This window comes from Coturnix japonica, chromosome 5 (assembly GCF_054131305.1).
Source record: "Coturnix japonica strain WE chromosome 5, WE-NBRP24, whole genome shotgun sequence".
Lineage (NCBI taxonomy): Eukaryota > Metazoa > Chordata > Aves > Galliformes > Phasianidae > Coturnix > Coturnix japonica.
The window spans coordinates 22,116,611-22,130,777 of NC_140667.1; the positions used below are offsets into that span (position 1 = coordinate 22,116,611).

General features: G+C 44.0%; 1 protein-coding gene across 12 annotated transcripts in view; it reads left to right on the plus strand.

Annotated features, from left to right (window-relative positions):
• The window catches only part of TSPAN18 (tetraspanin 18), a 110,670-nt gene that overhangs the window by 21,954 nt on the left and 74,549 nt on the right, over positions 1-14,167 (plus strand). For 8 of the 12 annotated variants that reach the window (XM_085548685.1, XM_085548689.1, XM_085548683.1 and 5 more), the window contains one exon: positions 6,648-6,712. The gene's annotated coding sequence lies outside the window, so the exon portion shown is untranslated. Of the gene's footprint in view, positions 1-6,647; positions 6,752-14,167 lie in introns of all 12 variants that reach the window. The other 4 variants (XM_085548688.1, XM_085548687.1, XM_032444781.2 and 1 more) reach the window with 1 other exon arrangement.

Genomic DNA, 14,167 nt, shown 5'->3' on the forward strand with positions numbered 1-14,167 from the left:
GCCTAATTGTCTTTAACAAGTCAGTGACTCCTCGAGTCCCACCATACGGTGATACCTCAGGTGTGAGGCTGTCTTGCAGCACCCAGCTGGTTTTGCTGCAGAAATCCTAATCACTGGCAGGAGGTGATGAGATGGCTGCTTTCCTCCCCCTGAGGCAGTCCTAGGCTCTTCCTTGGGAAAGCGATGTGCTTTGGAGTTCTTAAGGCACGCGCCACAGAAACTTTCCAGGCACAGGTATGGAGTTGCTGGGTATTAATGCCAATTGCACAGTTCAAAGCCACAGCTTTGCTCTTAAAACATTAGTTAGTATTAACAAATTCAGCCTTGATCCTGATGAGGAGCCTCCAGTCCCTGTGCTTGTGCTGAATCCAGGTCAAGGTTTTTAATTTGCTCATTTTAAGAAATGCCAAGTGCCCTCGGTGGTAGCTGCAATTAGTGGGAGCTGGGAGTGCTTTGTGCTCTGAAAAGAAGGCAGCAGCTGTGAGCTGTGGTATATAGAAGCCAGGGTCTCTGGGGGACTGCAGTGTCTAAGATGATGCCCCTGCATTTGTTTCTTAATTAGACCTCAGACATTTCACATGGCTTCTCTTGAACTTCAGGACTCTGCTTTTCTTGAATGTATTTGAGACTTCTACTTTGCCAGCTCCTTGGAGCTTCCTATTAAGGTATTAAGAGATAGAAAACCCCTTGGTTGCCTCAAGCTGAGGAGGAAATCTAGACTTGAAGGATTATCTCAATGCAATGAATTTTAAAGACTTTATGCTATACATGTGTGGAAAGCTATCAAAATGCTAATGGTTCTGCTGTCTATTTTAACTCTCAACATACAGAGCAATTGGGGTGGTGGTGGGGAAGAATTTAACCACAAATGGATGGTCCAGACAGAAATTAAGTTTCAAGTGGCCTTTTGCCTTTGTTAGCCACAACTTCTCCCATCAATAATGGAGCCGTTCCAGGCTCATTTGTTCCAGTCTGCAGGTGTGGTGTCAGTCAGGAAAAGCTGCAACCAGCACCCTGTGGGGAGGGTAGCACTGAAGGAAAAAGGAAGTGGAAATGAGGCTGGATGACCCTTCCCAGGCTTGGTAAATGGTAGTACAGACAGTCTGTGCTTCCCCAGTCAGCTTTTAGGATATGTACCCTGTCCACGGTGTTGGAGGTGTATGTGTTGTGTGAGGGGTCTGCATTGCTTTGTTGTCAGCACATCCCATCCAGCCGTATCCTGGCACTGTATAGGTGGTCCCAGATGTAGGTCTGATTCCCCTGGATTTCGTACCTCACCATCTTCACTGGGGAAGGCTCAGACTCTGGGATTACAGCTGGGAGAGTTGGGTGTGTTTGCCAGAAGGCATCTGTGACCTGGGAGCAAGAACCTGCCTAGCTCTGTGCTGCTGTGCCTGCTCAGGAGGCGGGGAGGGCATCCTCCTCCTGGGATATTAACTGTAGCTGTGACAAACTTCTGCTCCATTCGTTTAGGTTTTCAGCTGAGGTTTTTGACGTGTTGGAAATATCTCGTTCAGCTCTATAGAGATTCTGTTAATGTTGTGCTTTGGAGCCAGGTAAACACTTAGATAACTTGCAATATAAATAGCTGAAACTGTGAGCATTATTAAACCCATGAGATTCTGTCATTCCTTTAGCTGTCTCTGAAATGTCTTGGAACAATGGAGCTGTCTGTACTTATCTTTAATCAGGCCTAACCGGGTAATTTCAGCCCCCAGCAGTGCCTGAATCACTGAGCTGCAGGGACATCCTTGCCATTAAGACCGAGTCGTTTAGGTTTCAGTGAACTTTCAGTGTGTGTGTTTGTTTTGTTTCTAAGGCATAGTTTCTTTTAATATTAGCTCTCTGCACAATTGTTTCACAGCTTCAAATTAGCAGTGCCTTCCTTCTTGCATGTTACCCAGAGGAGAGTGACTGCGAGCACATCCTATGGCAGGACTAGGGGCTGGCAGTAGCGGAGAGCTTGCTGCAGGGGTCTGCTCTGGGGACAGAGCCAGGAAGGCAGATGAAGCAAGCCAAAGGCAAATGGACTGGTTAGCAGAGAAAGGCTGGAATATACTTCTTCTTTCCCCTTTGGAAAGGATATCATGAAGTATTGCTCTGCTTGAGGTATTTCAAGCTGGGGAAATCAGCTTTAGGGGTTGTTCTAATTGATATAAAGATAAAGCTACTGCATAATGAGCTAGGAATGGGGAACTTTTGAAATCTGGTCTGTCTGTTGACCACAATTTCCTGTGTGACTTTAAACACTTTGGGGAGTGTGTGTATGTATATATTTGTGAGAGGGAGCAGATTTATATTTTAGTTCCCTGTGCTTTATATTTTTCCTAGCATGGACAGCTATAGTCTGCTTGCCATGTATGCTTAAAGATTATTTCCATTGGGCTTATCTCTCTGATTCTTACATTTCACATTAGGCAGGTTTAGGTACTTGAAACAGTACCTTTAATAATAATTATTTCCTTTGTAATGTTAGTGTTCTACTGGGAAAACCTCATTACTTTTTTTTCAACATTGAGTTATTTTCTTGCACGAAGTGTACGTTGGTTTATGTTGAAGATTTGAGACTGTATGCATAAAGATGTTGTTTTTATTGTTTCTGTAGTTAGCTTTGCATATGTAAGGAGAGTGGATCTTGAGTTGCATTTTCCCAACCACTACAACCCCCTCTTCCATGCTAATAGATGACGTTATTGGCAGTAGGAAAAGTAGGACTTAAAGGACTTTATGCGTGTGACATATTAGCCTCACTTCCGTGATTAAGTATACAGTTAATCTGCAGATTAAATACTAACCACAAATGCAAAATAAAATCCTCTACCACTTCTGAAGGTGCCCGTCATTCAGAGCTGGGCCTTTGGATGAATTTGAGAAACAGGCTGTAGAACTGCTTAAAGAGGAGTGGGGACCAACAGCCTTGAGCTGTGGAGGGTGCTTCTCACATGGGAATGGGTTACCTTCTCTTTGATGGAAAACAGTGCAGGTGTTTGTTTTATTTACAGTTGCCTTGGGAGAGTAATTATTGTGCAGAATACAATGGGAATGCCTGACTTCTTCCTTTTTTAATTGCCTGCATAATTTAAAAGTCCCAGTTTTCCCTGCTGATGACTGAATGCAGAACGAAGGAGCACTGAAACACTGTTTATCAGAAAGCACAGTCTAAAACCTGCAAGTCATCTGTACTGGTTTGCAACTGATGGCCCTGTTTGTGTGTACTGGTCTTTTTCTGAGGTGAGAAGAATCTTGGATCCAGCCCATTACAGGTGGCAGAGAAAGCTTCTCTATTTTCTCACTTGGACCAATCTGTGATTTTGTGTCAGAGGAATAATGGTTTGGCATATTGAAGCTATTGTGCTCAGAGAGATATCTGTAGTTGTTAGAGCAGTCATTCTTTCCAACAGTTCCATTAATTCCTATTTCCAGACTCTGATTGAAGAATACCCAGGATAAGCACCAGCAGGATGGATAGGCTGCCTTCTGAGAAAATCATTGGTTCAAGTTTTGCCCTGAAGTTAGGAAAAAAGGAGCTATGAACCAGTTTGCAGTATTCCAAATCCAGGTGCTCAAATTCCCAGCTGTTGGATGAGCTGTGATTGTTGTCCATGTGTGGCCTTCACTCATGGCAAATGCAGGTTAATGTAGTTCAGCTGAACTCTATCCCGTTAATGTAAATGGGCTCCCATCAGCTGCAGGCCAGGAACATGCACCTAGGGAGCTACTACGTCTTGGTTGGTGTGTGAATGGCTGTTACTGCATTGTACCACAGCTCTGCTGCAGCCTTTGTGTGGCCTGGTGACCAAGTGACAGGTATGGCCAGCTGCAAGGAGAGGGAAAGCTGAGTTGTACCACCAGTTAGTGAATGCTGCCCCTAAATCTCATATGGTTTGTTTGGTTTTTTGTTGTGCGTGGTTGTTTGTTTGTTTGTTTGGTGGGGGGGAGGGGGAAAGTGGTCAGTGTACTGAATTTGGAATTGATGGAAAGAGCGGTTTGCCTTTTCCAGCAGTTATAGACTCCTCTTCCAATAGGAGGACCTATTGACTGTAACAGGTACTGGTGCCAAACACGTCTTTGTTCTCCTGGGAATGTGCTGGCCTGAAGGTCCCTATCTCCAGTCCATCCTCTAGCTTTAAAAACAGGAAACATTATTGCAGTTTTCACCCTCCTGAAATAACTATGTTAACTTCTAACAGGATTAAAATCATCCTGTTAATAGCATACCAAGTAGCGAAAGTTCCTTTGTCTCTTGTGTCAGAACCTTACCCAGGAGTAGCAGAACATGCAGAGTGTCTTGCCCACAGGCAGTTCAGCAAATTTTGGTAGCATGGAGCCATGTACAATTTGGCAGCCATAAGAGGGTTTTAGAAAGAAATTGGAGTAAAGTGTTCAGTAGGGTCTAAGGTGGTTTTGCATTTGCAAGTTACGATTACAGTTTATGATTTTAGGCATTTGACATGGCACCACTGCAGTGTTGTGAGGCCAGAGTCACATTTACCTCTATACCCTTGTGATTTGGTGAGTCATGCTGCTTTCTTCCAAGCCAGGGCTGACATCTTTAGTTATTGGCTGCTAAAAGCTTTGAGGTTGGTAAGCCATCCTGCTCCCATCATCTCCCAGAAATCGTTTCAATTTGGCCTGTTTATTTATTTTATTTTTTATTTTTTTTATTTATTTATTTCCCCAGCTCCAATCTTTCTCCTTTACTGGGATTCTCTGGAAACTGAAGTCAGGATGTATTTCTTAAGCATACGTGAGGTGTAACATCTGTTATTTGTGACACAGATCACTGCACATGGCAGGATATATGTGGAAATGCATGCACAGCCAGCTTTCGCTGCACAATGAAGATTTGGTTAAATGGGAATTAGGATTAATGCTGGATTTAAGAGTCTCATAGTTGGCTGGTAATAACCTAATCTCCTCAAAGGCTGCAGGCAGGCTGGCAGCATTCAGCCTGAGGCCGTTGTTTGCAAAACCTGAAAGAAATTGAATTTTGATACTAAGAGAGCTTTAACCAGAGCCTTTCAAAACAGTGTATGCTCTTCTCATCCTTGTGTCAATTGGAGACGTTTAATTTATTCACCTATGCTCCTGGATCTGATGGGTATTTGACACTAATTTTTTTTCCATGTTCTTTTGTAAGAGATTAGAGCTTATGACTGATTTTATAAATGGATAAATTGTATGTCTCTCTCCATATAGGCAGAGTGAGATACATCTGTATGGGGCAGCAAGCACTAGCTAGTTTGAAGTGGTTCAGGGTGCAGAATGTCTTTAGGGTAAGGAAGCTCAGGAGTCTGCAGAGGTGTGGAGCTTCTGGTGTGTTGTGGTCAGTTCTCTCCTGTCTGGTTCAATTGTTTCTATGGTAGAGACAGTCTGTGAGAATTGAGTTGGTGAGTCTGGGCAGATCATATGAATCATTGCATTTGACAGCAGGTTTGGAGTAAAGCATGTTTTGAGGTTAATTCTTGCTTTGGTTTACTGTGGCAGCTGTGCAATTTTATGTGTGGCTGGTCTGGAGTGAAAGTCAGACATTTAGTCATCTAAGTAATCAACATTTAACTGTAAATACAAGTTAAGGTAGAGTTTTAGCAGGCTTACTCCTGCATTCTCAAACAAGATAAAGGGTGGTCCTGTGTGGAGCCAGGAGTTGGACTCAATTATCCTTATAGACTTCCTGCAACTTAGGGTGTTCTTGTATATCTGCTTTTGATTGCCCCCTTCCAGCCTTTTCTTGGATAGCAGTTTTGTCTGATTCTGCCCAAACTTTGACAGCTGTTTTTTGCAAAATGTTCCATCTGCACTGCTGTTAGCAGTAGCCTGAAAGATGACATGCTTGCCCTCTCTGTTTTTCCTCTGTTTTAAACCAAATCTTCATTCTGTGAATGTATTCCCTTTGCAGAAGGTACCAAAGGCTTCTATAAAATGGTGCTGTGTGACACTGTCAGTTGAAGTTTCTATTAGGGTTGCTGAAGCTGGAAGAAACAGACAATTTGTGTTGAAAACTTGACCTGACACTGCTGATACAGTTCAGTATCTTTGTTGCCCAAATGACAATGACTTATCTGCAGAGGTGATGATGAATAGGAACCTTTATCAAAACCTGAATCTACTCTGTTGTTTTTTATATGTCCACTCATTCAACCCCCACCCTGATGGATCTCATTTTGCTTTTGTTGCTTTTTGTTATTCCTCCTTGCCTTTTCTCTCACCACCACCTTGTGCCAAGCCTACTATCAAATGCCCCTCTTAAAACAATTAATCTTCAAAGCATCAGCCATAAGGGAGGATGTTTCTTCTGAGGATTCTTAAGTTAGCTATGTCACCTTATTGTCATTTGATGCAATGATGAGAAAGGCACTGAAGGTTCTGCCTTTCCAAGAGTGAAGGCCCACATGATGACTTGATTAAAATTTGAAAGACAGTGACTTAATCTACTGCTGCCAACACCCCACTTCCCATTCATTTCAGAGAATATGCAAGTGTCAAATTCGGATCTATACAGTGGTTCATAAATCCCTCCAAAATCACAAGTCTGTTGAAGGCAGGTTAATGGGAAAGTTACTGCTTCAGTATGTGCTCTGTTTTTAGATGCTATAATCCAGCTTAATCTTCTCTCTTTCAGCTCTGTTTCTTTTTCTCTTCCACAGAGATTAATGAGAAGAAAAAGTGGGTAAAGAGAGAACCTGAAGGAGCCTGGCACCCAGCAGTGAAGGTTAGTCGAGAGCTGTGTGAGCTGTCCCAGCACAAGAAGGTTTGTTTTGGCTAATTAAAAGCATCCAACTGTCTCTAGGAGACCTTAGCCCTCTGCAGGAACCAAATGGCTTGATTTAAGTCATGTCACAGTTCAGGGAAGAGCCTTATGAGTATCTTAAAACTCTTGCTTTGTTCAGTAATATGAGTGGTTGGAGGGTTTGGTCTATGGCTTTTCTGGTGTGTGCTGGGAGGTGGCAAGGACTGCTTAGAACAACAGTGTGTAATGAGACAGAGCTGAGCCCTGGGGCGAGTGAAGCTGTGATTCCTAAAACTGTAAAAAAACCTCAGGAGTGCGTGCATTAGTGCCTTAGCTTTCAGTCCTAGCCTCTAGTAAGCAGATAGGGGCCGTTATACCCCTCTGGGCAGAACTTGGGACGAGGGGGAATATCTGTGTAAACATCTTGGAGAAGAACAAGCATGATGACAGAGTTTTAAAAACAAACAAACAAAAACCTTCTCACATAAGCAGAATGTTTCTGTCCCAAAACGTGAGACTTCATCCAGCATGAGGCTTTGAGTCGTCTTTGTGCTGACACGGGCATTAGTCAGAGATGTGTACTGCTGCTAGGCTGAGTGTTTCTCGAAGTCAAGGAATTTATAACAACTATTCTGGCTGACTCCCTTTGTGTTACAAAAAAAGCAATTGTGCTGTGTGTGTTCTGTAGTAGCTGGTAGAAATGGATGGGTGTGGGTAAGCTGTCTTGCTGATGGTACCTTTGAGAGTCCAGACTGATGGATCTTACAAATGCACAGTGGCAATTTGTTATTCTTTCTCCAGTGGAGTCAGCTCTGTGTAAGACAGAAAGGTCTGCCAAGAGACCTTCAACAGCATGTGAAGCTGCGCCTCAAAGCTAAGTGCTCAGAGCAGATCTAGCAGATGGTGCTCTGCTTTTCTGTTTCTGCAGTCTTGCTTGTGCTAAGCCAGCTGATGTCACCACAGCTAGCATAGCTCCATCAGCAGTTTTTTCCTTCAGGGTTTCCCAACTGTGGCCAGAAACATGCAGCCACTGTGCTCTGACGTGCCTGTGTTTTGATACAGATGAATGTGGTTGGATGATCTGTAAACACTGTTGCGTGTTCTGCTGGTGAATGTGTGCAAGATGTTTGCAGTGTGTTACTCATTTATCCCCCTGGTCTTTCCTGTGCTCCCTACAAGCTCAGTTGCCACTCTATCACCCCTGATAAGTGGGTGTGTGATCTGAGACAGAGCCAGCAACTAGAGCTGAAGGCGGGAGGGAGTCCCACATGCATAGTTTGGGGGCAGCTTGGTTTCTTTTCTGATAAGCCCGTGCCTCTTGCGGCAGTGCTGTGCACGCTCCTCTTAAACTGTAATCATAATCCTCTTTACAGCAGGCGCTGCTATCCCCACAGGAAGCATTAGCAATATCACAAAGTGCGGAGACTTCATTGTTTTGCCCTAATCTGTGAAGGGAGCTGAGTCAAGACAGAGGAAACTTTAACCTATTCCGTGCCTCGGTGGTAAATAATTAGTCTTTTACTGGCTGGAAGAATGGAGGAAGCCTCTTAGTATAGATAAAGTAAGTGCAAGGCTCACAGGCTTATCTTGCTCTGTGGAATTCAGGAAAGGACATGTCCTTGAATTCGCCTGTCTGGCATGCCCCATTTTTTTGTGTTTGGGAGAAATTAGTCTATTAAAGCTGCCCTAAGTGACTGCTGGATGTGAGGCACCTCTTGCCAGGAAACGCCATAGCTACGCTTTTGTTTGAGGACCCTGAACAAAAGGCTTTGGATGCTTAATAATGTGCAAATTTGGGTGGGTGGGAAATAGAGAAGGTTAATAGGGCAGACTGACAGAGGAGGAGCTGAGCTTGGGAGAGGAGGAGAGGAATGCAGAGGACATGGCAGCACACACAGGGAGGTAGAACAGGAGCTGCAGCACCTTTTTGTCATGCTAAAGTTAATGTGGTCACCACCAGAAATTTTGGGGTAAGTGTACCACTGAAATAGCGGGATTTCCAGCCATGGGGTGTGAGAGGCCACGGTGTGGTTCCACATCAGCTGTGGGTGTGCAAGGCTGTGCTGAGCACTGCCAAGAGCACATCTGTCGTACAGGGAGCTGGCTGTGACCGTGCATGTGGGTGGGAATTCACTTTGGGTCAGTGCTTTATGTTCAACAAACTCCTCTTTGCAAGCTGCCTGCCATAAAATCTGTCGTGTCACGCTTGGCTGTGTGCCTCAGGACAGGACTGGGAGTGGGGCAGGTGGTGAGGGGGGCCAGGGAGCCTCTGGCAGTGTGTATGTCTGTGAAAGTTCTGTAATCAAACCACCACAACAGGGGCAAATAAACAAAAGCCTCTCAAAACTGGCATGAGATAAAGATCTGGAGAATTCACTTTTTATTTTTCTCAAGAGGCCCTGGAGGTGACTTCTTTTAAGGGAAAAAAGATGTAGCTTTCAAGCTCTAGCCTTTTTTCCCTCTTTTTCTCCAGGCTTCAAAGGCAGCTGGCTGAGAGCTTCTTAGAAACATTACATCTATGTGGAGCAACCATGGATTGGAGGAAGGACACTTCTTCCTCTTCCAAATGTCCAAAGTTTCTGCCTAAATCACCCTGAGAGTGCAGTAAACAAGACCTGACCTCGGTGGGCATGGATGGCACATCATAGCAGAGGGCTGGAAGCTGGCAGTGGGGAGTGGTGTTATGCAGAGGCATTCAGTTGTTACATGGGCTTTATTTTTCTGGTGCCTTAATAGAAAACCTTTTAATGTCTGTGACTTGAAATAAAATTGATTCTGAAATTGAAACAGAAGAAATTGACTGAAATGTGAACTTGTTGTAATGCCTGCCTGCCCATCCTCAAACTCAGCTTTGGCTACTTCTGTAGCTGCTGATGCCTTTTCCTTTTAGTCTTAATCTTAATCTGTATGTATCAAAAGGTGAAATCAACCAGTTTTGCTTCCTGACTTTAATGTCGAACTACTGTTCCTTCCTTGTGTTATCCAAGCCCTCCTGGCAGTGAGGGGGCTTTGAGCTGGGCACCTGGCATGGTGCAGATAAAGGACAGAGCAGGTTGGAACAGGAGTTAGAACTCTGGAACTAGTTTAACACAGCTCCACTGGTAATGGGTGCAGATTTCTTGCTGATTGTGGTGTAAAGCTGATGTGTAACATTGGTGAGAGCATTTGGAAATCTTTGCAATAGGATGTATGGACACAATCTGGTCTCAAGTGGTTTTATTCATAACTGCATCTTTACAACTCAAAAGTGTAACTCAGCTGCAAATGGCTTTCACACCAATTATTTCACTCTTTGAGGAGGGCCGTTGTTTATCCCGTTTCCCCTATGCAGTTAAAACTCAGCTTGTGCTGAAACTGTTGTTTCCTCTGTCTTTGCCATACTGAGGCCAAGGTGTGAGATGTGAGATTTGTCGCGTGGGTACCAGGCTGACAGTGACAGTTGTCTCACTGCAGTTGGGTGAGTGTAGTTAATTTTGTGTGTTTTTCTTTTCAACTAGGCTTCTTAAATTAAGAAGAGCAACATTTAGGCTACTGAGTAAATTAGCAGAGCACCCTGGCTTCATCTTGGCTAATCTATTTAACCTTCATCAGCCCAAATATTTACTCTAGGCATTGAATATCTGAGCAGGGTAATTTTGATGCTAAAACTCATGCACTGAGAATGCTGTAGATTGACTAATCCTGCAGAATTCCAGAAATCCCTGTCTGTGTAAATAAACTTCCTATGTGAAGGATTATAACTAAATAAATGCTGCAAATTCAGATCAGCAGGGCAGAAGTGTAGCAGTTGGCTCTCTTGTGTCTGCTTGCTTCTGTATTTATTTATTTTTAATAAGGATATTAATCTTAGCTTAAATAGATGTGTAAAGAAAAATGCTGTCATGTGTTTCAGGGAGGAAATTTACCACTTTGCCTTTTTGTTAGCAAGTTTTCTTTTTCAGGTTTCTGTCAGTTGGTCTGGGATTTTTTTATCTTTATTTTCATTTAATTTCTTTTTTTTTTTGGGGGGGGGGGGGGAGATAGTAGCAACATTTCTGGTGAATGTGTTCTGGAGATCATTTTCTCATTCTTGCAGTTGGCCAACATAAAGAGTTGATGAAATTGCTTTGAAGATCTAAACATTGTAGCCCAGTTGCTGAAGATCCATCTCGCTGTACTTCAGTTGCTGAGCTCTCAGCATCTGAACTTGCAGCAGCAAAGTTGGCACCTCTGGAAGACTGATCCATTGTGTTTGCTGCAGGGAGGCCCCAGTGTAAACCCGTTTATGTGGGTATGGTGTAAGCAGCTTCCTGAGCCATTTGGCTTCTCTCCTACTACTATATTAATCATCTGTTCTTTGTGAAACTTGTTTCAAGTACAGACTTATCTGGGATCCTTATCTCAGGGGTGTTCTGTTAGTACCCCTTGATGTTGCCCTCTGTTATTTGAGATGGTTCCAGAGATGAGAAGGCTGTAAACACCTGGGGGAGAGGGATTAGTGGCCCTGTTGTAAAGGGAGTAACAAAGAAAAAGGGTGTAAAATTAGAGATATAAAATCAAAACTGTCTCCAGAGAACTTCCCAGCAGTGTTTCTCATTGGGTTCATGAGAATGCCATCTGATGGTTTTGAGAATAGTATGTGAAAATAACACAGAAGAACGTGTGGCTGGAGGGAGTTGTTTTCTGCAGGTAGGGAAGGGTCCCAGCCAATCTTACTCACTCCTTTCTACTTGTGAGGTAGAAAACTAGAAGGAAGAAATTGCCTCACTGTGGTTTTAGGAAGGTGTCTATTTGGGAACCTGTGCCATGTGTGACCACTTTGTCCTGGCAGATGATGCTGCCTGCTTGAAAGGGACCAGCAGGGGAAGAATTTCACCGTTTAACTTGCCAGTGTGCTTCATAGGCAAATTTCCCCTCTATCCCATGTTGCATTAGTCAGTCCTAACACTCAGTCTGAGGAAGAATCACTGCAGCTAGGCAGCTAATCTCATTTCTGTCCTAAGATAAGATTGTTATCAGAGTAATTGTCTGTTTTCTCCCACTCCTGAGTCTAATCAGTGTGGATTGTGCCAGTACCTCCTGGAGCAGAGCAACTCAGGTGCTGATTGCCCTCAAAAGAAAGAAAATCCTCAGTGTATATTTAACGTAAACTTAGTTTTGTTAGATGTTCACAGGAAAGTCGTCTAGAAATAACTTGCTCAGGCACGTCTTGCCTATTTTACAGTAATATATTTTGTTCTGATTTAAACTTCTAAGTTCAGGCAGGCAAGTTCATGTAGTGCACATGGTGGTGAGGCTTTCAAAAGACTGCTGCGCACCAGGGAAGCTGGTACTTTCCCAAGTACTGGGATGGAGCAAGTTCATGTCTGCAGAGAATGTGTGCTCTTAGATGTTGGTGTTCTGGCCAACAAATAATTCTGAACAATTAGTATTTTTTTTTCCTCATTTCAAAGCAAATTGTGCTGGTGGGTGGGTTTTGCTGGTGAGGATGAAGGAGGCTCAAAGATATTAATTTTTCATGTATCTTTCAAGCTGGGACTAGCACTTGTCTCTTGATGTGTCAGCCCAAGGAAGCACACTGTTTGGTCTCCTTTTAGTCGTGTGCAAACAGTGCCTAATGCAGCACTTTGGTGAGATACAGAAATGCTGTGTGCTCCCCCTGCTTTATGGATGAGAAAGCCGAGACACAAAGGCACCGTGGGCTGCCATGGGAGTTACCAAGGCAGAGCCGCATGCAGCAAGATCAGGAATTCTGCACCAGAGCCAGCAAAGCTAGCAGCAACTCCTGATCCCATGTCGAGGCTGTCATCTCCCAGCTCCAAAACCAGCCCAGTGCGGAAAGCAAAATGTGTTTTGTGTCCCGTGGTGTTGCAATTGCAACAATGTCTGTCTCAATCAACCCTGTACCTCTGGATAGTATAATGAAGCTTTCATGTGATATCTACAGCAAGCTTTAAGGGCAAGAATGTAACACTGAAGAGTGTGCTCATAGTTGCTAACTTGTATGCCTCATGTGCGAGAGCCACTGAGACTGTTCCACTCAATCGGGTTAAAAAGGCTGAATGAAACTCACCCTTTCAGATACATGCAGAAGTCGCCTTGGGACCTTGAAATAAATTGGTACAGCCACAGCTGCCTCATGCCTAATGTGTGCTTGTCATGCTTACTGTAGGTACTCTCAGAAACGTTCACAGTGTAGTTTGCTGTTTCCATTAGACCTAAAATCATTAATTGCAATGGTAGCTTCATGGCTGCAATGCCCCTTATAGAAGGAACCGTAACTACTTTATATTTGCTGGATGACTTAACTGTTATTGCTCTCCTCTTTACAAAATGAGAAACAGAAATACGCAGAGAAGGGAAGTGTAAAGCTGTATAGAAGCTATTTTTACTCTTGACTGTACCTCACTGAGGAGATGGTGGAACTGATGTTTAGAAATCTTTTGGAACTGATGTTGTGCAGCTGCATCAAACTGGCTGATAAAAGAGCCTCAGGTAGGTAGGGTGCAGATCCACTTAGCTGCAGATCTGAGTGTCCAGCAGCAGAGCTCGGGATCCAGAAGGTTCCTTGGTATGGACCATGGCCTCATGATAGGGATGTAATGCTGCCCCACCAGCCCTGTCTTCACACTGTGTGGCTTTTTTGGGGGTTTGGTTTCTCTTTTCCACTTGAAGTATATTTTTGTCAGTCTTCGGTCCTTTAATGGGCCCCTATGTTATCAGGCATCACGGCTATACGTATATTAAATGTGCTTTGCTATCTGAATTAAAGTCAGTGTTCGCTCTTTGTGAGCAATTCATATTTCAGAACCTTGTCTCCAGCTGTTTTTCCTGTAATGGCACTGAGACCAGTGCTGTAACTCACTTCGCTGCTTCTGCTGGTATAGCACTTCTGAGCCATCCCCAGTTGCAGTGCTGATGGTGAAACTGTACATTAAGGAGCTGTTGGCTGATTTACGGAAAGCATGCTTTTGGAGACTAGGAGCAGCCTATTCTTTCTCTGGGAGCTGCAGTCCCTGCTAGCTCTCCTTCCCCAGTGTTAGCTCTGCAGTGCCCCCACCATGTGATACCCTCACGGGTCTCCTTCCTTGTCTCATGCGGCTCATAGCTGCACCCACCCTGCTTAATGTTACCCTCTGGGTTGTCAGCCGTGGTACTGCAGCTTTGGTGCTGTTTTGAAGCTGTAACTTAAATAACCTTCTGATAGTCCCTGCATGTTCTACCTAGGACTTACCTACTTATTTTCACAGTGGTGAATCATAGTTACTTCTTAGAAAAATAAACCCCTCAAGTCTGAATCCTGCTCTGGTCTAACCTCCCTTTGCAGTATCCTGTGCTGGGGAGGTGTAGGGCTTTTTAAGGGATCTGCGTGGAATGGTGGGATGCTGAGTGCTTGAGTTCATCACCAACAAGAGCAGGACCCCATAAACTGAGCGTTCTCTGGTAAGAGGGGCCTAT